The 26,513-nt window shown below is 39.9% G+C and overlaps 1 protein-coding gene across 3 annotated transcripts in view; it reads right to left on the reverse strand.

Annotated features, from left to right (window-relative positions):
• Nucleotides 1-26,513, reverse strand: part of LOC128541087 (cadherin-10-like) — a 103,839-nt gene that overhangs the window by 71,036 nt on the left and 6,290 nt on the right. The window lies entirely within an intron of this gene.

Below are 26,513 nucleotides of genomic sequence, written 5' to 3' on the forward strand. Positions count from 1 at the left end.
TACGCCTACAACAGTTCTGTTTTACAGTACATCATAGAAAAGGCTGCTTAAATCTGGGACCAGATGCGCTATCCCGGGCGCCCCCGCCGTTAGAAGTGGGCACCGCTCCATGTCTCGCCATCACAACCTCTAAATGTTCATCCGACTTACCAAACGACCTGTGCGAAATAACTCAAGCCCAACATGAGGACCCCACCATCACGAAGCTGCTCTCTAAAGACCAGCCACGAAGCACAAGGGAGCAGAGGGTCTCGTTCGAACATCACCAAGGGGCGTTATATCGCCGGGTACCGGTAAGACACGGAGAAAAATTTCAACTAGTTGTCCCCCAGTCATTGATAAAAAACTTTTTACACTACTATCATGACAATCCCTTGGGAGGACACCTGGGGCAACTAAAAACCCTGCTGAGGTTACTAGATGTGGCATGGTGGCCCACGGTGCGGAAAGACGTCTGGCACTATGTGAGAACTTGCAGCGTGTGTCAACAGTATAAAACAGAAAACACTAGACCTAGTGGGCTACTACAGAGCACGGAGGTTCCAGAGCCAGGACACACCGTGGGATTGGACATCATGGGTCCTTTTCCCCGAAGTAAAAGGCAAAATGAATATCTTTTAGTGGTGGTAGATTAGTTCACCAAATGGGTGGAGATGTTTCCCCTCAGGGATGTAAAGACGCCAAAACTGGTGAAGGTACTAAGAGAGGAAATTTTTACTAGATGGGGAGTCCCCAAATATCTAGTATCCGATCGAGGACCACAGTTTACGTCTCAGCTACTGGCACACCTCTGCCAAACCTGGGGGAGCGTCCAAAAGCTAACTACGAGCTACCACCCACAAACGAACCTGACGGAACGAGTTAACCGAACTCTGAAGACAATGATCGCTTCATACGTCGGGGACCATCACCAAAACTGGGACCAATGGTTACCAGAGCTCAGATTCGCCATCAATACAGCCCAACAGGAAACTACTGGAAAGACGCCTGCAGAACTCACACTGGGTCGGCAACTAAAAGGGCCACTCGAAAGGCTCATGAATCACCCTCCAACACCTGATCACACTGCCTACTCACTACTGGACAGACAACGACTTATCATGGAGGAGGTGAGACAAAGAGTAAAACAACACCAGTCCAAACAAGCTAGATACTACAATGCCCGGAGAAAAGATGCGCACTTTAAACCGGGAGATCTAGTTTGGATAAAAACTCACCCACTCTCCTCCACAGCGAAAAGATTTTCCGCCAAGCTAGCGCCCAAGTGGGAGGGACCAGCAGAAATAAAAACCAAAAAGGGACCAATTAACTACACAGTGTCTTGGGGCAATCCACAAAAAACTGATACAGTGAATGTGGTTAATCTAAAGCGCTTTTACGGACGTTCTCCTCAGACACCGGAGGCTTGGGGGGGGTCTATGTAGCGCAGCCACATAAAAGGGCATTTTAACTAACAGGGAAATGGATTAAGGAGCTAATGCTGCTCACCTGTGCTCGTAAAATTGCCCGATCTGGTTTTATTTGTCCCCATTGACAATGTTGGTCACAGGGTAAGCTCTCGCGAGCATGCGCGATCGCAGCGCGAGAGAACCCGGAAGCGGCGTCGGGTCACGTGTGCCGGTATAAAGCCGGAACTGGCAAGTGGCTCGAGACGGAGAGATTTACCCAGCGCGCTTTTTTTTCTGAGAGAGAGTTTGTTGGATGGTTCTAAAGAAGTACTTTTCCCCGGTTGGATTATTCCTCATAGACACTAACCATTCACCTCTCGTTCCGTTGCTCGAGCTCCCGGATTTGTCATCAATACCGGTGAGGCCGAGCCAATCTCTCCCGTGCATCATTTACCACACTGCAATATCATTAACTCTGGACAATCATACACGCACTTACCCACCTGCATACATCTTACACATTGTTTATATTTGTATATATTTTGTATATATTGGTTTTTGGTGCACCTTGTTTGTTTGTTTGTTGGTTTGTTGGTTTAATACACTTTGGTTTGGTTTATATATAGTTATTGTGTCGCGTCTTTACTTGTCCTGTCTTGATTGCGCAATACCGGAAGTGTTGTTTACAAACCCGTATTTTGATTCTCGACCCCGTAGCAAAGTAACTAGTGGTTTAATTAAATCCAAGTGTTACAACGGGAGCGGTGCAATGAGTGATAGGAGTGAGTCTACTGCCATCAATGGCCTGAACAACGAATGGTTGGAGACGGAGAAGTGAGCGGGATCTTGAATTGAGAAGCAGCAGAGGTGGAGATCAGGTTTTGGTCAGCTCTAGGGTCTACTAGGGCGTGGGTGATGTAGGAGTGACTGTTCAGGGTCAAGGTGACAGGAAAACATGAACGCTGATCTGTGAAAAGAGTGGAAGCAGGGCCCCCCTGTAACCCCAGAACTACTGGGGGGCCCGACCTTTTAGTGGACAGGAACGCACAACATGGCTTAACTGGCCACAGTAAAAGCAGGCCCCGTCATCACTACGGCGCTGACGCTCCCTTGGAGAAATATGTGCGCGACCTATCTGCATTGGTTCAGGAGGTGGCTCAGGGGTAGTAAATGTGGGCGCTGGAGCGTAAACTTTACTGAAGGGCCCGTGTTCCTCGCGTCAGGATCGTTTATGGGCGTCAATGCGTGTCGCCAAGTCGATTAAACCCTGCAGGTCTGACGGGAGCTCCTGGGCCGCAAGCTCATCCTTGATTGGGTCTGAGAGTCCATTGAAAAAACAATCAAAAAGGGCCTTTTCGTGCCAGTGTCCAAAAATTAATGGCGTAGTTGGAAACAGAGCTAGATGCCTGGCGTAGTTAAAGTATCTGTCCTGCTGCCTGGTGTCCTGTGAACGAACGGTCGAAAACCGAGAGGAGCGTGATTATATAAGCCACTCTGGATCGTTCAGTGGGAAATGAAGCGGCCTGCAGTTTGAGAACAAGGGAACACTGCGACAGGAAGGAGCGACAGGTAGACGGGTCACCATCATAAGTGGGTGGGGCAGGTAGGCGTGGTTCATGACCAGTGACATGTACTGGGAGAGAGGGCTGTGGGATAATTGCTGGAGGTGGTTGTTTTTGCTGTCGCTGAGTGGTCAGTGACGCTAAGGTTTCCGTAAGAGTTTGAAGCGTGGAGGTGATCTGCCTGATTTCTTGTTGGTGACTGCCTAGGAGAGCTCCATGGCTTTCCAGTGTCCCCCTCAGGCGAGCTGCCTCTGCTGGATCCATTATTGGCCAGATTATACTGTTACATGCGCAGGTCGAGATGGATCCAAGTGCAGTGGAGCAACTTTAAGGGATTGATTATGTTGGATGTGGGATTTGAAACTGGCTTGGCAGTGGTTTGCTTTGAAAACGGGTTTGTTGCTGGAGCGCTTGCTGCGCTGTGTTGGGGAGCTGCGTGTGCAGAGAAAGGGAGAGAGGCACGGGAATGCGGAAGTGCCGTGAGCCGGCGAGAGCGCTATGTGTGTCCTGCGCAGGAATGCGGAAGTGCGGAGAGCCGGCAAGAGCGCTGTGTGTGTCCTGGGCAGGAATGCGGAAGTGTGAAGGGCCGGCGACAGGGCTTTGCGTGCAGCGTGACTCGTGCAGGGATGCGGAGACGTGGAGAGCCTGGCGAGTGAATGGAGACGTCGCACAGGTTGGTGGCTAATTTCGTAAAGCTTTCTCGTGGTCGGGGGCGAGCAGAGTTCAGTGCCAGAGAAACGAGGTAAAGCTCGTGATCCGAGTTCGTAGTCGTTAAAACCAATCCAATGGTCAATAACAAAATCTGTGAGCGTGGGAATCCAAAACATGAGACAATGGCGAGGTCGAGAAAAAACAAAGCGTGGTCGGTAGCAAAGAGTCAAGGCATGAATAAACGCTGGAGAATTGGGCTATGAAGGGCACACAATAATCTGGCGATAAGGTGGTGTTAGTATGGTTTAAATAGGTAAGGGGAATGATTACAGATGGCGCACAGGTGTGTGGAGGGCGGAAGGTGAGGTGGTGAGATGTAAGGAGAGGTTGGGAACGTGGAACAGGAGTGTTCATAAAATCATGGTGGAGCTGTGGCTTGGGGGGTCGTGACAAATGAGTTCAGATGACACTCTGGTACTTTTGATCTAAAATGGATCATACTGTACATTTTGTTTAAATCTTAGGATTCCAATGCCAGCTCATGTATACAGTACATACAAGCAAAAGGTGTACATACCAAAACTAAGAAACTCTGACTCTAAAATATTTTGAACATTCCACTGTACTTTTAATTAGATATCACGATTCACAATATATAACAATGTGTTATAAATATCTTCATAAATACTATATGCATTTTACTTTTATATACTCTATGTTTTTGCCTTGTGAATCAACAGCCATCTAAACATTCTGGTTGTTCAAAAGTGAACATATTTTATGACACACAACATAATCTAAATAATAGCAAGGTGGAAAAAAACATAAAACTCTCTTTCTCTCACACACACACACACACACACACACACAGAGATAGTTTGAACTGCATTTCCAGCAGCTAGGATGCAATATCTCAAAAGGAAGAATTCTTAATTAACCTCTTTCAGTTTTTTTCTTTCTTTCTTTCTTACTTACTTGTAAGACATAAGCACTTTTCATGTAAACAAACACTATTAAATGTTTATGCACACTTCCTCATGTGTCCAATATGTCCTTTTGACTGACACAAAGACAGCGGTGGACAGCATTACAGCGTATAAGCCAACAACATATTGTAATATTAAATTCAGATATTACAGTATATACACTTCCTAGTTATATAGAGAACTCTACCAGAGGGAAACTTGTGTAACAATTGTAATGTGGTCTAAACTAATGATGAATTAATCAATTTAGTAAATTAATTTAATAATTACATCATTAAAAAAAATTATTAATTACTCGCCATGTTTATTACTAGTGTAATTAACTTTTGTTGAAATAAGGGATTAAATGCCGATATGTAGAAACCACCATGAACTGCGAATGCAGGTAGTACTTAAACCTTTTCAGGTTTTACAGTATCCAAAAATGTTTAGGGTAAATGGGTCAGATAAGGCTTCAGGATGATGGTGTGCCAGCTGATACTCACGCAAGACGTTACGAGAGAATAATCCAGTTATTTTTCAAAATATAAGGTTTTAAAAAAATATATATTGATACATTGACTTAGACAATACTGTACATGAAACAGAAATATTTAATTATTTATTGTGTAGCCCGGTACCATTTGTCGGGGGTTGGGGACCACTGCTTTACACTACTGCATCTAATGCTTTGTATTGCACTTGAAGTTTGTAGAAGAGGTCTGCATGCCCCCCGCTCACTTCGCTCTCGGTCTCTCCTGTGCTTCTCAAAGTCGCTCAGAAAGTCCGCTTACTCCGGCGCCCCTGAGAGACCTCTGCTATGCCACTGGTAAGGTCTAGCATTCTATCACGATGGCGGGTCTTGTGCTTGCGTGGCATAGATGCAGAGGCAAATGTGACGCTTTTAATATGTACTTTTAATGAAAAGTACAGATTTTGCCATAAAAAACGCATGTTTCGAGAAAAGGGATCCCGCGACTTGCCGCGGCTTTGCGCGGCTGCACGCGGCAAGCTGTGAAAATGCAAAGAAAAACTCCCTGAGATGGCAATAGGAAGAAACCTTGAGAGGAACCAGACTCAATTAGGAAACCCATCCTCATTTGGCTGATAACAGATAGAAATAACATCATGTGTAGGATGTGTAGCTCCAGCCATCATAAAGCAGAATCCAGCTGGAGCTGGTCCTTCTCTGGATGCCTCAGAAACCTCGCAGGGTTGGCCTTTGTCTACTAAGGATGGGCGGACATGTCTCTGTCAGCCTCCCTCACTCTTAGCACTGGAGCCCCCCAGGGTTGTGTTCTGAGACCCCTGCTGTACTCCCTGAACACCTATGACTGCGTGGCCACTACCAACTCCACCACCGTCATAAAGTTTGCTGACGACACTGTTGTGGTGGGCCTGATCACGAACAACGATGAGTCGGCCTACCTAGAGGAGATTGGAAATCTGGAGAACTGGTGCCAGAGGAACAATCTCCTCTTGAACATCAGCAAGACAAAGGAGCTGATAGTGGACTTTTGTACAAAGCAGAAGAGAAACTACCAGACCTCAACAGGAGCCCAGTGGAGAGAGTGGACAGCTTTCGATACCTCGGTGTTCACATCACGCAGGACCTGTCATGGTCCTGTCACATCAACACCATGGTAAAAAAGGCCCAGCTGTGTCTTCAGAGACTTTAGACTGCCCTCCAAGGTGCTCAGGAATTTCTACTCCTGCCCCATAGAGAGCATCCTGACGGAAAACATCACTACCTGGTTTGGAAACAGCACCTTGCGGGACAGACCTGCACTCAATCTACAGCAAGCGGTGCTGGATCAAAGCCAAGAAGATAGTGAAGGACCTCAGCCATCCCAACAATGGACTGTTCTCTCTGTTGCGGTCTGGGAAACGATTCCGCTCCCTAAGGCCAACACAGAGAGACTGAGGAGGAGCTTCTTTCCGCAGGCGATAAGGTCTCTCAACCACAACACAACACAGAACTTACTACCATCTTTTTGTAACTCCACGACACAAATCACTTTAAATAATGCACAAATCACTTTAAATAAGACACTTTACAAAGTCACTTTTTATGTATACTTGCACACCACAGCCATAAAAAAATTCTAAATCTGTTTGACAAATTTCTATTTTCTTTTCTATATTTTTATATTTAATATATATTGATATTTTGCTTTTTTATAGATATCTTGCTCTTATTTGTAAAGTTTATTTTACTATTACTTTGTACAGTACATTTGCACTAGTTAATCTTATTTTCTAATGTATTTCTCTTATTACAGTATATTTTACTTTGTACAGCATATTTTACTAGTTAATTTAATTTTAAAGTATTTCTTTCATTTCTTATTTTACTTTGTACAGCATATTTTACTAGTTAATTTTATTTTTTAAAGAATTTCTTTCATTCCTATTATTTTTTTATGTATAAGCTTGTACTATTCTTTTCTTTTAAGGTCACTGGCAGTCGTATAAGCATTTTACTGCATATTGTACTGTGTATGACTGTGTATGTGACAAATTTAATTTGTTTTGATTTATTTACTTACTTATTTTACTTATTTACTTATTTGTTAATTTAATTTAAATGGGGTTTGGTGATCCTCAACTTTACTTTCTGTGATGGCGTGCTCCTGTCATATACACAAATACACATATACACTCACTCATCATGAAAGATCTATTGTAAAACTAAATAAACATGTTTGCTTTAGCAGTGTTCAGCCGCGTCGTTACATACATATCCACAAATAAGTTTTTATAAATTATATATTTGTTCATTCATGTCTTCTGATGATGGCAACATATCTTTACGTTTTATGATATGTTGGCATACTTATGAATCAGGACATTCATATAGTCAACACTATCAGATAGCCTACTATTAGAAAATTAAATTAATTTCAATATTATTTAAACCAAGGCATTGCCATGTCTTTCATTGTTTTGACCCTTTTAAGACATTACAAAAACTATACAGTCTAAGAAACTTATTATGCATTTCAAACCACGAATTTGGGCATCTCATTTTATCCTTATGAAAAAAATATGAAGCACATATACACACATTCATCATGAAAGATCTACTGTAAAACAAAAAAAAATCATGTTTGCTTCAGCATTGGAAACAAAATAGTTTTAGGCTAACTAATTACAGTATACACAATTCATCGTTTTACTTGGTCCGGCTTTTAGATAAAAAGCCATCTGGCGGATATTCAGTGAAGCACAAAACATTTATTTAAATTCCAGAATGTTGCTCGCAGCACACCGCCTGCTAAATTGCGGCATCTCGCAGGAAAACACGTGCAGTCTTAATGGCGACATCTGTATAACCAAAACTGAAACAAAACACAATAAAACTCGAGCACAACTGAAGACTTTTTAAACACAATAACCATACTAGTGACGAAAATAACAGTAACAAATGCTAGACTCTAAACTCACCTTAAACAGGCTATTTATAATGATCCAACTAATGATTCTCCTCGGTTCAGGTGAGTGCTTCCATCACCTGATCGAGGTGCAGTCTGGGACATGAAGTTTCCAGTCAAAAAACTACAACACAAAAACACCACAAAACGAGTCTTTGGGCGCATTGGTGCCCTCTAGTGGTTAGCCCTTAAACTTATAAACATATCAGCCAAAAGCAAATCCCTTGGTTTAAATAAACAGGATTCTCTACAATTAAATAAACATCTATTAAACTTTTTTCTTTTTTTAAATAATTTTATTCTTTTTATGGATAAATGCACTAAAATGTTTTTTGACTAATTCCAGTGGCATGCATGCCACCTTGAAAACATGCACCTTTACTGCAAATAATAACAAGACTAATTGATTGCGATCCCTTTTGTATTTTTAACATTTTTAAATCACAATTCTCCAGATGTTTCTTTTCCACAATGTAGCCAATGTTTTTTTTTTTTTTTTTGCCTGCTCTCCATTTCCCCAGAGGAACTCACAGGGTGTTCTAATTACTGGCCAGAAAAATGGCTTCTCTAGTGCTTTAAGAACAAATTAGAAGACATTTAAGAATAAAATGTGCCATACCCAGAAAGTACTGGTTTACAGTGATTCATAAAAATATATTATGATCATGTTTAGACCGTGCAGGTTTCCTGGCCATGCTGGAAGACCTCTCTTTATTTCAGAGACACCATAGTGAAAGCAAGGCATGGTAAGGAATACTGATTGCAAAATCTTTTGCCCAGTGAAAACTTTTTGGCACAAGTCTGTGCACTTTTTGCCTGACACTGGCGTCTTTGTAAGATGTGCAAAATGAACAGATAGCCTTTGTTATGTTGTATTTTGATGAATACTGCAAGTTAGAAAAAACTCCACAGGCTGTGTGTGTGTGTGTGTGTGTGTGTGCAAAAGTAGGCAGGTGTGAAGGAATGCTGTGAACTAAGAAGGCTTTTAAAAAATAAACAGTACCAGTGGAAAGTTTGAGCACACCTTATAATTCAATGTGTTTTTGTATTTTGATCTATTGTCTACATTCTAGAACAATACAAGAGTTTTCCAAACCAGGAAATAATACATACAAAATGATTTAATTCAAAACCAACAACAACAACAGCAAAAACAAGCAGTTGTTATTTTAATACACAAAGGTTAGCTGGAAAACAAGACCAAGATTTACCTGTGCAGCAGCGGAGAAATTCATTTAGATTTACCACCCACAATTATTCACAATTAACAATCTAACCTCAGATTAGAGTCATTATGAAGGCATTACCACATTGTTTTACATCATTTTGTTAATTGATAAAATAAACTATTAAAACTGCTTTTTTTGAAAGCATTAAGTGATATCCTGCTCTGATGCACCCATCATCCATACTCCCCTCTGTAAAAGACGCTGAAGGAAGTGTTAATATTTGGGGTTGCTGCTTGTTTGTCAGGACTATGGTCAACAATGTTATGTGGCAATAAAATTGTAGTCAGCAGATGACCTGAATGTACTGAATGATTCCATTGACCCATTAATGGAGTTTTTCTTTTATAAAGGCACGGACATATTCCAGCGCTTGTATTTACTTAGCATCTCAGAATCATGCTGAATCACGCTCAAAATTAATATAGGACTAAAAGTATTCCAAGCTTAGAGTATCTTTTAGAGAAAAGTAAGACTGCTCCTAGGAAAGTGTGTAATGTCACTTCACATTATACAGATCTGGCCATTAAAAACGCATATTTTGAGAAAAGGGATCCCGCAACTTGTGAAACAAGCTGTGAAAATGCCCTACATTACCTGTAGGGGGCAGTCGTGTTTCAGTCTGAAGTATTGTGTGTCTACTGAAGCCGAAAATGTGTTATCTCTCTTAGGCGCCCATTGACAGCAAACGACAGAGCTCATAAACGTGTCGAGCTCAAATTGTAAATACTGATACAGTAGTTATTTATTCTTCATTTTCTTCTCTTCTTTAATGATGATACTTTGTTAACTGTGCTTTCCCCATTCAGTTTTATTATTTTTAGTGGTAGTAGTAGTTGTAGTAGTAGTAGTTTTCCGAATTTATTATTATTGTTATTTCTCTTATTATTATTGTAACACACCAAGAATACAAAAATGTATGATATGTTAGCCTAAAACATTATTGTTTTATTGTGTATATGCACTTTAAATACACACTAAACAATAAACACCGCCTTTTGCAAGTGAAAGTGAATTGCACCTGCGGCTTTTCGATCAAAAGGCTGATAAACGTGTGCGGAGATATGAGAAGATTTATTGGATAAAACTACAGACATAAAATGAAACAAACACAAAAATATATGCTACTCGCTGAAAACAATGTGACATAATCCCCGGCCTTTGACTGCGCTTTCTCTATTCATTAGTAGTAGTAGTGGTACTACTAGTAGGTTTCTGTAAACACATCGTTGGGTTGTTCATGCTAGGTCAAAATTCTGTGTTATTTCTGGTACTTTAATTACACTGTTGGGTTGCTTTTGCTATGAATACTAAAAGTGCATTAACTCGCACGTTTTGTAATATTCCATTGTCATTCATACTGCTGTTGTTTTAGAGCCCTTTACTAAAGCATTCGCTAGTTAGTAAGTAAGTAAGCAAGCAAGCAAGCAAGCAAATGAAAAATAAATGAATAAATAGCTTTAAAAAATAAATATCTCCGTTAAAGAATAAATATCTCCGTGCAAATACTCCGTGCAGCAATAAATAGCTTTAAATGGTACTTCAGCGTAGTAAAAAAAACCTAGCATTAGTTTATATAGTATGTATGAAGAAAATCTAATTTATATAATCGTGTTTAATTAAATTCTTAACATTTTAATGGTAAGTGTTTGTTGCACACATTCAAACTATTTTCGGGGAAGGAATTGGCTTGTACAGGCTACTTTACACTGATCAGCAGTCAGATCCTTTAAAATTTATTAAAAATTTGTTCATCGACTTGTATAAACCCGTGGCACGCACTTTCACTTAACAAAAGGCAGCGTTTGGATCAAAAGTCTGATAAACGCGTGCGATTTATCGATAAGAATGCAGATATAACCCCCACCCCAGAAAACAACACACAAATATATAGGCTATCGCTAGATAAACGCTGGCTTTTCCAACACGCCAGCGCACTCCGATGTGAGCTGATTTATTTAATTCATAATTAGAGAATATATATAGAGATAAATAATATAGAGAAAGTATAATACTACTGTCCATACAGTAAATAAAAAGAAAAGTATGAAATCCAACTATTAAGTCAGATTCAATTGCTATCATTAATTATTTTTATTTTATTAAATCTATTTTAGGCAGAGATGTCCGCTCTGTCTTCTTAATTCATCTTAAAAAAACTACAGTATTTGCCAACAGTGCACATAGTTTGATAAATTCACACCTATCGTAAATAAAAGGTGAGAGGAGATTCTGCAGAATCTTCTGACACAATGCTTGCTCTGAAGGACTATACTCGACAAAAATATAAAAAATAAGAATCATATTTATGATAAGATAATTAATTAAATAACAAAATTATATCAAATAAGAACTTTATCTAAAAGCAAGACCGACCAAATTTCTCATTCAATGCTAAAGTAGTTAAATATGCTTATACTGTACAGTAGTTGATCAATTGGAATGGTTATTACCGTCGCGCTCACCGCCGCGTAAAAATGTCAGCGGCCAAAATAAATCAGTTGCATTTCAAAGTCATTCGTAAAATGGCCGCCAGGTGGCGCAAAGTGACATTTTCGCTCGTTGCCGTAAATACAACAGTGACCGTTATACAGCGTATCTCTGTATCGGTTTATTGTTATTTAAGTTCTGCATTATTTCAGGTACTTTAAACACATTGTTGGGTTGCTCATGTTGGCTCATATGAGATGTAGTTTACAAATGAACACCTGGTTGGGTTATTTTGACCCAACAACTGGTTTATTCATTATTCTTTCCTTTCTCCAAATATCAGCCTGCAGAATGTTTGAAATATTACTGTTTATTGTGTTACAGGTGTAGTTTTAAGAGTTGTTTAGGCAGGAATGCGTGTGTATACAGCTCAAAACCTCCATCAGTTATTAAAGATAGCGGCTATTTAGAAAACATGCCCAGTGATTTCTGAGCTTCAGGAAATCTCCCGGCGCTCTGCGCATAACACCGGGCCAACTCATGTCGGAAAGAATTTATAAACGGTTTCTAAACATGGGCTATTGTTTTTTACTTATAATATTTGTTAATTTAATTTAAATGAGGTTTGGGCTCAGGACTTCGACTCGGCATCGTGATTCTCCTCTTTAATTTACTCCATAGTTTTAATCAGCGCTCAGCCGCATGCATTAAGTTTTCCAGAGCGCACCGGCAGAAGTAGACTAATGATTATGAACGCGTCGGGAAAACAGCAAGCAGACCGACTCTGACCATTTAAAAAAACGTTTGTGTTCATTTTCTGACGCGCTCAAGTTCACCAAAAACAATACAGAGCAGCGCAGCTTACAACACTTACAAAATCACAACACTTACAAAATCACAACGTTTTTTCGTTATTGTGAGTGCGCTTAAATAAAAGTTGAGTCTTATAAAGGCATGTAGTCTTATATAGTTTTATTATACAGTTTTTGCACATTAATCTGACACAGTTTTTTCAGCCTGTCACGGCGTGCGCCCAAATCAATATCGCTCCTCGCGCACTAGTTAGGCGGCCTCCCCTTCAGACATGCGAAGCAGCGGGACCGCAGAATTACACATGACTGGTGAGCTATCGTTGCTATCGTTGCCCGGGCTTGCACCCTGCGCTATAAAATACTCGGGGTTTGTTGGGCTACAGTGGATTTTAATACGCGCTGTGTATGCAGCGCGCGTGCAACAACGCGGAAGTGCGGCATGCAAGCAGGGCAAATGGAACGCGCCCCATGGACTTCAAAGGAGCGAGAGGTGGGAGGGGGGCGGTACCATCCGCGGAGAGCAGAGTCAGCGCGAGCAGACGGATGGCCATTGCACTCACACCGCGTAGTAAAATCCACTCCTCCCAATCATCCCAATCATCACCAGCCATGCCTTATTCCGTCATGTCATGTGGGCATTATAAGCTTTGTATTGAAAACTTTTAACTAACAAGTGGCAGCTGGCACGCCTAAAAATAGACGCAGGTTATTTTTTTAATAGTCTAAATAAAACCCCTCCGATTTAATTTCCTATAGTCTAAAAAGCGCTCAACCGCATGCATAGTTTTCCCGAGCGCGAGGAATTTTTTTGTGCTAAATAATGTTTATGCAGTATAAGAATTCCTATTAATCCTGGGTTGTTCTTTTAGTGTCACTATAGTGCTTTACAATGCCAGACAACATTCAAATACAAATTATTCACCCTCCCCAGGTGTGAATCGGCTGTTCTCACCTATACATTCAGAGGAACTGAAATGCACTTCTCCCCACTTTAAAAACCTCTTGAATCTGAGGCTCTTCTGGAGACTTTCATTGATTTCAATTTGTGTAATTTTAATCTCCTGGATTCTAGATTCTAAAGTTGACATTGTTACCTTTTTTAATCATTGGAATGGAAGAACTTATTTTCCTTATGATAGCATAAATTGCATTGTTTTTAATCAGTCTATACACAATAATATTCTTTGGTATTTTTATTTATTTATTTTTTTTAAACGGGTATGGGGGCTATCTTGGTTCATTAATCTCCGTGCCTGGTTTAGGTTTAGTATTCAGTGCGCATCTGTTATATTACAACTATCATAACACTCAAATACCTTTTATTGGTGGTTAAGTGACTGATGTGCCTAACATTTTTCAGCTGAGCCTTTGTTTCACTGAAAACGACCGCGACACCCCTCTCTCTCTCTCTCTCACACACACACACACACAGAGCCGACCAAATCATTAGCACGTCCCTCCCTCAAACAGCACAGACATTTACTTACACCTGAACTGAGTTGTTTAAGTAACATGGGTTGAACCCGTTACAAATCATAACAGTCTACTGCATTTCATTCTTATAATAACGCACAAACACAAGCGGGGCTGAATGACCAACATCTGCTGACGCAGTAGAACGTCCTAACACTGTTTTAATGTTATGGTCATTTATTTCAGTTAATAAATCTACTATAAATTTAAAGAACACAAGAAATAAGATGACACAAATCCATACACGCTTTTTTTCTAATTACAAGTGATAAAATCAAAAGGCTCACTGTGTTAACATTTTTTGTGCTTAAATTTTATCCTAATAAGATTTGATTTAATTTGAATTTTAGAACAGTGGCAGCTGGAACACCTAAAACAGATGCAGGATTATTTTTTTATAATCTAAATAAAAATGCTTTTTTAAACGTGGGCTATTGTTATTTACATGCAATATTTGTTAATTTAATTTAAATGGGGTTTGGTCTCCGGAATGTTGAGCATCAGGATCCTCTTCTTTACTTTCCTACGTGGAATCAGCGCTTAATCGCACGCATTAAGTTTTGTAAATTCGTTTAATGTTTAATAGTAAATAATGACCCCCGTTGCGCTGTACCACCGCTCGGAAAACCGTATGAAATACAAGTTTAGGACAATTATGATGATCTGCCACGGCGTGCGCGTGCGATGGGTGTACGCCCAAATCTACTATAACTACTCCCTCACTCCGTAGGCTCCCTGAATAGGCAGCAAAGGGACGGGAGCCGCCTATTTGTGCCGGCTGGCGATAATTAACGTTAATATGATCTCGGGCTTGCTCCGCATTATAAAAGCAAGGCGCGGAGGTTTGTCTGAGGTCTGGGAAGTACGTGATGTAATGGAGAATATAAAAAAGCATGTCACTGGGGAGATGTGACGCGCCCGAGGGGCTTTAAACAAGGACACTAGAATTCCGCCCTTTGATCTCCGCGCTGAGGACAGCGCGAGAAAGAGCTGCGCGAGCTCCCGCGGCACCTTCACTCCCGCACCGTGCCCGCCCTCGCAGCCCCGCTGCCGAAGAGGAAAAGTGTGGTTAGGTTTTTGCGTCAGCGAGAACTCGCGCCGGCCATCGACAGCGGGAGAAGCGCCGTCACGAGGGAGCGTGCAGGAGCGCTGCCTCCGCGTGCTCAGTTCTGCCACTCACACCAACACTTAGCATCAGCTGTGTGCCCGCATGCCAGTGTGGCACAGCCCCCGGAACTGCACATGCACAACCTTTATCCCTTTCTTTCCATTCTCCCTCCTTCAACACTTTCCTTCCCCATTTTACCTAAATAAATTACCCTTTTCCTGTAAGACCTCGCCTCGTGTCCGTGCTTTATGGTGCCGCCCGTGCAACATGGGTCGAACCCGTTTACAGGTCATAACAGTCTACTGCATTTCATTCTTATAATAACGCACAAACACAAGCGGGGCTGAATGACCAACATCAGCTGACGCAGTAGAACGTCCTGACAATGTTATAATTTTTATGGTCATTTATTTTAGTTAATAAATCTACTATAAATTTAAAGAACACAAGATATAAGACGACACAAAACCCTACACGCGTCTTTTCTAATTACACGTGATAAAATTTAAAGGCTCACTGTGTTAACATTTATTTTGTTTAAATTTGATCCTAATAAGATTTAATTTAATTTAAATTCTACATTTGTATCGTCATTTTAGTTCTGTGATTATAAATTTGTTTAACTACAATGTTTTACTTGATTTTATCCGCTACTACGTGCAGTTCTAAAACTCTGTGTCTCATTAATCCAGCAGAGAATGAACTAAGGCATGAGGCGTCAGCCTGTAGTTATATAGCGCCACTCAATGGTAAAAGCCAGCAAACGCACAAAGCCAAATGGTACCGCCGAGCGCCGCGACGGTAGGACCTACATTCCGATTGATTAACCACTGTAGATATGTAGGTTACATTTTAGAGGTACAATCGCAAGTAAATTACAAACTGCATGTAATGTAAAATAAGAATGAAAACCGTATTATACACAAATATATGATATGGTAGGATATGCAATGAAAAAGCTATTTACACATGACAAAAGGTACATGCTAAAATGTAAAGCAAATGCAATGATTAATGTATTGTGTATATTTAACTTTATTCAGCCATTTAATTTGTATGAAAAATAACATGTATACCAGCCCACTATGATTTTCTGTTCAAATTTAAAGATGCCTACGTGTGTGTGCAAAAACATGAAATACAACAAAAAATACATAAGTGAATAATTTTTAATAAAATTAGCCTAATACAATATTGTTTCTAATGCTGAAGCAAACATAATTTCATTTTAGTCTATTATCTAAATACAGCGTGACAGCGCACTCCGAGGTGACACCTACAGAACCCCCAGTTACTGTAATCCCTCTTCTCACCTTTCATTCACGATAGGTGTGAAGTTATCAAACTGGTTTCGCTGATGGGGAATTCGCAGAATTGAGGGGTTTAAAACGGTTTAACAAGACCGAGCAGACCTACATGAAAGGTGAGATAAGAGATTACAGTAACTGAGCGCACTGTCGAGTTGTATATACTGTATAATGCACATTTATCAGCCTTTTAATCAAAACGCTGCATTTTGTAAAGTGAAAGTACTTTACAAAAGACAAACAGCTTTATTTCAGTCATAAATTTACAATCACATCACATTCCAGCTATTATTTTCAGACGTGGTTGAAATACACACAAAAAACATTATAAAAAGCCAGAAGCACTTCGTGTTTATAAAATAATATTTATCTAATATGATTATATATATATAAACACCATACTAATACAGTGTTTGACCCCCTTTCGCCTTCAGAACTGCCTTAATTCTATGTGGCATTGATTTAACAATGTGCTAAAAGCATTCTTTAGAAATATTGGCCCATATTGATAGGATAGCATCTTGCAGTTGATAGAGATTTGTGGGATGCACATCCAGGGCACGAAGCTCCCGTTCCACCACATCCCAAAGATGCTCTATTGGGTTGAGATCTGGTGACTGTGAGGGCCATTTTAGTACAGTGAACTCCTTGTCATGTTCAAGAAACCAATTTGAAATGATTCGAGCTTTGTGACATGGTGCATTATCCTGCTGGAAGTAGCCATCAAATGATGGGTACATGGTGGTCTTAAAGGAATGGACATGGTCAGAAACAATGCTCAGGTAGCCTGTGGCATTTAAACGATGCCCAATTGGCACTAAGGGGCCTAAAATGTGCCAAGAAAACATCCCCCACACCATAACACCACCACCAGCTTGCACAGTGGTAACAAAGCATGATGGATCCATGTTCTCAAATTCCCAAATTCTGACTCCACCATTTGATTGTCTCAACAAAAAACTGTCCAATTTTGGTGAGCTCGTGCAAATTGTAGCCTTCTTTTCCTATTTGTAGTGGAGATGAGTGGTACCCGGTGGGGTCTTCTGCGGTTGTAGCCCATCCGCCTCAAGGTTGTGCGTGTTGTGGCTTCACAAATGCTTTGCTGCATACCTTGGTTGTAACGAGTGGTCATTTCAGTCAAAGTTGCTCTTCTATTAGCTTGAATCAGTCTGCCCATTCTCCTCTGACCTCTAGCACACCATTCTTTGTAAACCCTAGAAATGGTTGTGCATGAAAATCCCAGTAACTGAGCAGATTGTGAAATACTCAGACCAGCCCATCTGGCACCAACAACCATGCCACGGTCAAAATTGCTTAAATCACCTTTCTTTCCCATTCTGACATTTAGAAGATTTGGAGTTCAGGAGATTGTCTTGACCAGGACCACACCCCTAAATGCATTGAAGCAACAGCCATGTGATTGGTTGATTAGATAATTGCATTAATAAGAAATTTAACAGGTGTTCCTAATAATCCTTTAGGTGAGTGTGTGTATATATATGTGTGTATATATATAACTATAACTATATATATATATATATATATATATATATATATATATATAGTTCATTCATGTCTTCTGATCATGTTGACACATTTTTACATTTTAAATAAGATATGTCGGCATATTCACGAATCAGGACATTCGCAGTTAACACTATCAGATAACCTACTATCAGGAAATTAAATAAATTTCAAGACAATTTAAACCAAAGCACTGCCATGTTTTTCATTGTTTTGTCCCTGTTAAGACATTACAAAAACTATATAAGAAACTTTAAAAGCACAATTTTGGGTATCTTAGTTCATCATTATGAAAATGATATAAAGCACAAAGGCTAACTAATTATACAAAATTCTTCGTTGTACGTGGTCTGGCTTACCACGTCCTTCCATGCGCCATTTGGCGGATATTCAGTGAAGCACAAGACATTTATTTAAATTCCTAATTGTTGCTTGCGGCAAGTCGCGGCATGCCACGCCAAATTGCGGCATCTTGCGGGAAAACACGCATTCTCAATGGCCACATCTGTAGTGAGTGTTGTAGTTTTGACAGTTTTGACATGTTCAGAGGTCTAGAGGAAGACCAAAGAGGAAATTTATGGATGCAGTGAGAGAGGACATGAAGTTAGTTGGTATAAGAGAAGAGGATAAAGGGGATAGGGTTAGATGAAGGCAGATGATTCGCAATGGCTTCCCCTGAAAAAAACAGCCAAAAAACTAAGAAGAAGTTGTTTTGACAGTAGTTTATAGTTTTAAACAGATTAAAAGAAAATTGGTGAAATTAGTGCAAGTTGTGTGAAAGCTTTTTGCACATAGACAAAACTTATACATTTCTGACTTGGCTACCTGACATTATCCTAAACACACTGCTCCAATCACAACTGTTTTAAGTTTGTTAAAGGACAGGCTGCATACTGCACGCAATGTGTTAACATTATTTACTTTTTGCCCAAAGTATCTTTTATAAAGTATGTGTAAAATGTCTCTCCTCTATGCGCATCTTTGCCTGAATGCAATTTTTTTATTTTAAGAATGTTGATAAATTGCTCTTATTAATACTCCTAAAAGTAGAACCAAAATTGCATCACTGTTTGAATGTTCAATGCATCAAAATTGAATGTTTGGCCATTTAGGATCAATTTCCTACTTTATTAAATATGGGCCCAGGACTCAAATTGTGTAAGAGTTTTGGGAGCATGAAGAATCATAATCACCCATGAACTTGCCACCACATTGTGTGCTATAATGAAACCTAAAGGTGATTATTATTATTATTATTATTATTATTATTATTATTATTATTATTATTATTTTGGTCAGGCAGTTTGTTAGTTTATTGTGGATGTAAGTGGATAGGGACAAACTGTACACACATATTCAGATAGTGTTCACACTTCTTTATTTATTACAAAATAATGTATAATAATATGCTGTTTGTTAAATGGTGTATAATCTAAACATGCATATGTTTCATCCTAAAGTAAACAGACATTTTAGCTCCTTTCAACCTGTAGCTGTAATTGATAAGTGACTCCATTAACTGTACAATTGTTTACCTAAATCATGTATTATCAGCCACACAGTTTGCTAATGAGTCGTAACAGGTGTATAGAACACACGAGTAGAGAATGTGTGTATGTATGCAAATTAGAGTGTGCTTGTGGATTTGTTAGCTAAGATATCAATCAGCATTTGTTGTAGAAAACTGTAGTGTAAGCTGTTAAAAAAATACAACAAAATGTATATTACCTGTCTATGTATGGAGAATAGATTTTAGGGTTAACTGATATAGGCAATTAAATATTTATTACTTATTTATCAAGTTTAACTAATGACCTTCATTTGATTATTGTCTATCAAATGGATATTGTTTTTTAATGGACAAAAATACCATGTTTTGCTTTAAAGCAGCTAGCGAGTTTGCAAGCTTTAGCGAATTTCACACTCTTTGTTTGCATACAGTTAGCAATACCTTACACCATTTCACTTGCCATAATTAGTGCAATTAAGCATTGTTAATTCTGTTTGGCAAAATCATATGGGACATTTTTTCTCCCTAAGAGACCCTAGAGAAGTCAAGTGTGAAGAAACAGGAAAGGGCTTGTAAGGGAAAGCTAAAAAAGACCAAAGTGAAGACTGAACAGTACAAGCTTGTTTACTTACCCAGTGAATAACAGGGCTTGGGAAGGTTAATAGGATTTTGTTCACATCAATAGTGCTGATGGAACAGTGTGTGAGCTACTGCCCTAGCATTAAACCACAGCCACAAAAGGAGGACACTTTCATGCCAGGTTTTAGCGCTTCAGAGTGGCTTGCTACCGACTAGGGTCTGACTGCATTTATAGTTCTACTACTGAATAATGATAACTAGGAAACCACAAAAAGTATCGCAGATTTGTTGTTCTGCTATGTAGGGAGAAGATGAAAGGCATGTCAATTTATTATTATTATTATTATTTATTATTATTTATTATTTATTATTTTTTATTTTTTTTTATTTTTAAGGATACCCTCTACATTGTCTACAAACTCATTAAGCCAATGGCAGCAGGATAATTACAAATATTAAATGTTGTTCATTTGATTAATCATGATTTAAAATATTAAACATAATTTTTAAAATACTCATTTTATTTTTATTATAAACCTCCAATGCATGTCAAACTGGTTAGAGGAAATATATTTTGCAGGTTATATCTCAAACATTAACATTTAACATATGAATGTTTAACTTTCAGTTGCCATTTGTCATTAATTAGATGTGCTGTTACACCGCGGTAGTTACAGTCCAGTAGTCTCCAGTAAGTGCAATAACAGTAGCTTCTGCAAACTGCCTCACTTTCTTAGTTTTTTTAGTGTCTTACATTTACAAACCCGATTCCAAAATAAAATCAAAGGCTCAAACAGGAAGTTTTGGTTCAGAGGGGGGTCGTTAGCTGGACGGACCAATCAGTGGCCGCGTTACAGGACGCACTCGATGACGCAGACTGGGACATGTTCCAGTACAGCTCCGATGGCATCAGCGTGTTTACGAAAGCGGTTATGGGATTCATCAGGAAACTAGCGGATGATACCATACAAAAAACGACTATCAGGATGTTTTCCAACCAGAAGACGTGGGTGGATAAAACCATCCACGATGCTCTGAGTTCTCACACCGCTGCCTACAACGCGGGACTTGCGTTGGGGGACATGGACCTGTACAAGGCTGCTTCATATATTGTCCGTACGACGGTGAAAGAGGTGAAGCAGCACAACAGAGTGACTTTAGGAGCCTGTGGCAGGGACTAAGAACAATAACGGACTATAAAGCACCAACATACCGTATGACGAACGCGGACGTGACTCTGGCAGACGAGCTGAACAGTTGGGGGGAGTACGAGTACTTTAGAAAATGTGGTATCAAGGCTGATACCAGATACCGGTATCAGTGCATTTCTACAGAAAGACAATGCCAGCACCAGAAACGCAGTCATCATCCCCAAGCATGAACGTGTCTCCTTCAGGAGAGTGAACACCAGGAAAGCAGCAGGACCAGATGGCATCTCAGGTCGAATCCTCAGAGTCTGTGCAGACCAGCTAGCACCTGTGTTCACAGAGATATTCAACCTCTCTTTATCTCAGTCGGTGATCCCCGCATGCTTTAAAGAGTCCATCATTTTTCCTGTTCCGAAGAAAGAGCGAACCGCTCCACAGATAATGCCATCTCTCATCTCCTCCATACATCTCTCACTCACCTAGACACACGGAAGGAGAATTATGTTAAAATGCTCTTTATCGACTACAGCTCAGCATTTAATACCATAATTCCCTCCCCACTCACCACCAAACTGGAGCACCTGGGACACCGGCTCATCTTTATGTCAGTGGATCTCCAACTTTCTAACTGGCAGACCACAGGCAGTAAGGATGGGCGGACATGTCTTAGCTTCCCTTACTCTCAGCACTGGGAGTTTGCTGATGACACTGTTGTGGTGGGCCTGATCTCTGACAATGACGAGACAGCCTACCTGGAGGAGGTTGAAAATCTGGAGAACTGGTGCCAGAGGAACAATCTTCTCTTGAACGTCAACAAGACAAAGGGGTTGATAGTGGACTTCAGCACTAAGCAGTTAAGGAGCTACCACATCCCGTCATCAACAGGAGCCCAGTGGAGAGAGTGGACAGCTGCCGATACTTCGGTGTTCACATCACGCAGGACCTATTATGGTCCTGTCACATCAACACTGTGGTGAAAAAGGCCCGGAAGCATCTCTACCACCTCAGGCGCTTAAGAGACCTTTGACTGCCCTCCAAGGTGCTCAGGAACCTTTACTCCTGCACCATAGAGAGCATCCTGATGGGAAACATCACAACCTGGTTCGGGAACAGCACCATGCAGGACAGACAAGCCCTACAGAGGGTGGTGCGTTCAGCTGAGCGCATCATCTGCACCGAGCTCCCTGACCTGCACTCGATCTACAGAAAGCGGTGCTGGACCAAGGCCAGGAAGATGTAAAGGACCTCAGCCACCCCAGCAATAGACTGTTCACTCTGTTGCGGTCAGGAAAGCGAGTGAAGGCCACAGAAAGACTGAGGAGGAGCTTCTTCCTGCAGACGATACGGTCTCTAAATCAGATCAATACACAAGACTAATCATTTCCGCATTTTTGCACACCGCGCAGAAATGGACACTTAAGGACATAATCCTACTGTTCACTCATACACAGATGCACATATCCCAGTACACTGCAGACCGGACAATCATGGACATTGCACATTTGAACACATGCACATTTGCACATGCATGCCCCTTTGCACACTTTCTGGACATTTCCATCCATTTTTATTTTCATTTAAATTTGTTATTTTGTCTTTGTACAGATAGGTTTTATATTTCTTATATATTTTTGAAAATTTTATATTTTGTTCTACTTTCTGATAGTTTTAGCTATTTATTTATCTTTTTTATTTCTTGTTAAGTGTTTTAAATTTTTAAGGTCACAGGCGGTCGTATAAACATTTCACTGCATGCCGTACTGTGTATGACTGCGTATGTGAAATAAAATTTTAATTTGAGAATTTTAATTTGAATAAAAACAGTGGAAGATTAAAAATTTCGCAGCCATGATGTTGTAATTGATGCATTATGTGGTCTGGCATTGTCATGCTGGAAAATGCAAGGTCTTCCATGAAACAGACGACGTCTGGAGGGAGCATATGTTGTTCTAGAACTTTGATATACCTTTCAGCATTGTTGGTCCCTTTCCAGATGTGTAAACTGCCCATGCCACACGCACTCATGGATCCCCATACCTTCAGAGATGCAAGCTTCTCAACTGAGCACTGATAACAACTTGGGTTGTCCTTGTCCTCTTTAGTCCGGGTGACATGGCGTCCCAGTTCCCCAAAAAGAAACAAATTTTGATTCGTCTGACCACAGAACAGTTTTCCACTTTGCCACAGTCCATTTTAAATGAGGCTTGGCCCAGAAAAAACGCCTGCGCTTCTGGATCATGTTTAGATATGACTTCTTCCGGCCTTGAGCTTTATGCACAGAGATTGTTCCAGATTCTCTGAATCTTTGGGTGATTGGGTTATGAACCGTAGATGATAATAACTTCAAACTCTTTGCAATTTTTTTCTGTCAAACTCCTTTCTGATATTGCGCCAATATTTTTTGCCGCACCATTGGGGGAATTGGTAATCCTTTTTATACCCAATCATGTTGCCAAGTACCCTATTAAATGTTAAATTGGTCCTCCAGATGATTCTTATATGTACGTTTAACCTTTCCGGCATCTTATTGCTACCTGTCTCAACTTTTTTGGAATGTGTAGCTCTTATGAAATCCAAAATGAGCCAATATTTGGCATGACATTTCAAAATGCCTTACTTTCAACATTTGATATGTTATCTATATTCTGTTCTGAATAAAATATTGAAATTTAAAACTTCCACTTCATTGCATTTTGTTTTTATTCACAATTTGTACAGTGTCCCAACTTTTTTGGAATCAGGCTTGTTATGAATTTTTGTAAAAATAGGTCTCATTGAAGGGAGCACACAACTTTGGTTTTATTCAAACTTACATCTAAATGCCTTTTATAATAAAACTTGCCATTAAGCATACCTTTTGGTTTCTCAATCATCTTATCATTCTTGGTAAACGTGCTATTATCACATACAGCTGGGTAACCACACTGTGATTATGGGAAGCCATTAGGGTGAAACTTATTTATTTACGCAAATTAATCATATAGTAAGATGTTAAAATTTCTAGATTAATCACTATGTGGTAACGCATCAATATTGACTGTCCTAATATTGTGTTTCCATTATCAAAGAAAAGCTGTCAGAGCAACATATTGACAGTGAACCACATCAAATGATTGTCAAGAAGCCCATGACGTGCGTACTAGGCTGATATGATGTGTCTCTTAAGCACTGCTCTAGCAAAATAGGGCCAGGGGTAGCTCAGTGGTTAAGGCATTGGACTACGGTTCGGAAGATCCCAGGTTCAAACCCCACAACCACCAAGCTGCCACTGTTGGGCCCTTGAGCAAGGCCCTTAACCCTCAACTGCTCAGATGTATAATGAGATAAAAATGTAAGTCGCTCTGGATAAGAGCGTCTGCCAAATGACTAAATGTAAATGTAAATGTAAATAGAGCAGCTCAATGTCTGGTGCCTACAATGGAGTTTGCTGCTCCATCTCATGTGGCCACTAACTAAATGACAGTTGCTTATTCTATTAGAAAATGTTTAGGTCTTCCCTGTGCCTCAGGCACTACACAAGAACCTCTCAGTAAATTCCTATTGGCAGTTTTCATAGTGGTGTATAAGTTCACGAAAATAAGGGTGGAGATAATGCTTAGCCTCGTAGGCAACAGGCTATGCAAGGCTAATCTAGCCCAAAATATCTTTTCATGAATGAACAGGAACAGGCTCAAGATACAAAAAGGCTGTCACCCAGAGCAGGCTAAAGCAGGAATGAGATAGGAGAGAATAGAAAACAGGATGATTCTTTGGAAGACCTGGGAGATATGGAAACATTTAGATAGTCTTTTTACCTAAGCCACATATGAAAAGACATCAGCAAATGCCAACATGTGACTGTTTTTTTTTTAGACTCTTTAGTAAATTCCTCCAAAAATAAAGTGCCTAAAAAAAGCAATATTAAATACAAAGACTAGGCACTGTGCACAAAAATGCAATAATGTTTTTCAAATGAATTTAAATTATGTCTCAAAATTATATGGCCAGTTCCAGTACATGGAACTGCAAATTCTTATTTGAATGAGCGTTTTTAGATAAAATTTGAATAAGGTCTGGAAATTTTTGTCCTGCAATGTGATTGGATTTTAAATTAAATCATAAGGAAAATGCCTTAACCTTTGCAACCTTTCATACAAATTGAGTTGTGCACATTGCTTTGATTTTGCAAGCATGAGACCATGTCTGAATAAAGCCACTGTTATGATTTAAATATGAAAGGAGGCTCAATTGGCCATAAATAAACATGGCCTCCCATAGAACTTGGCAATGACTGCTGAATTATCTTTACAAGAAAGACCATCAATGGTTTTGATGGGTTTTTGCTGGTCTTTTAAGTGCCTATTCACTGGTCAACACAGAGGCTCTGACACAGATGGACAAACTCATTCACTAGCACACACTGATAGAAAATGATGGGATTAATGATAACACATCTGCTTATAACCATCTTTAAAACATTTCCTTCCTCCATCCTCGGTATTTATGTTTTTTCTGGTATGCTTGGTGGGAATGTGATTGGACAGCCAGCAGGAATAGGGCCAGCCACAAGTGATTGTTATAATTTCAGAGAAAAATAGAGAGAGTGACAGAGAGAGAGAGAGAGAGAGAGAGAGAGAGAGAGAGCAAACAGAAGCATCCAAACACTGGGAAAAATGCCAGGCCACTGATTAGTATAACACTACCTCTACTGATAAATGTGACCCAGGCAGCCCTGCTTTATGGCTTTATCACACCCATATGATAAAGCATTTCCTTTCTTTCTACAATTTTTCTTTATTTTTTTCCTTATACTGTAGCTATCATTCATATTTTCCTTGTTTCCCTGATGACAAGTTTGTGTCTGTTACCTAATGATTGCTGCATTCACACTTTATAGATGTGAAAGAACAAGATGCTATCAGATGGTGCTTACAGACTCAAGTCCTACTCTGCCCCAAACCCCTGCTCATGACACTTGTTTACTTGGGCAAGAAGAAGGGAGTGATAAGTTCCTCAAAAAAAAAATTGGCTGCCAACAGACACCCTCATTTCCCTCCTCCCCCCGTCGTGACTGTAACTGCTGCCTTCTAAATTATTGTTGTCTCAGAGCCCGGCGCTTATGCTGGTGGCTTGGCAAGCACTTAACTGATCTGATGCCATTTAGGCTGAGAAGAACACTTCGACTATTGTGATTTTTATCAGAGTGCTTCAAAAACTACAACTTTTTTTGTAGGTGTGAAATACTGGGAAGTTATATTATAGAATGGCTTTGACCTTCATTCTGTGCCATAAGTTTATTCCAGGTCTTCAGTCATAATAAAGACTTGTGTCTAAAATGAATTTGGATATTTGTACATAAGAATTTTATTGTATTGTGCTTTGGGTGGTAACTTTAGTTTGTCTTTTATTTACTCCAT

Source organism: Clarias gariepinus, chromosome 14, assembly GCF_024256425.1.
Source record: "Clarias gariepinus isolate MV-2021 ecotype Netherlands chromosome 14, CGAR_prim_01v2, whole genome shotgun sequence".
NCBI classification, from domain to species: Eukaryota; Metazoa; Chordata; class Actinopteri; order Siluriformes; family Clariidae; genus Clarias; species Clarias gariepinus.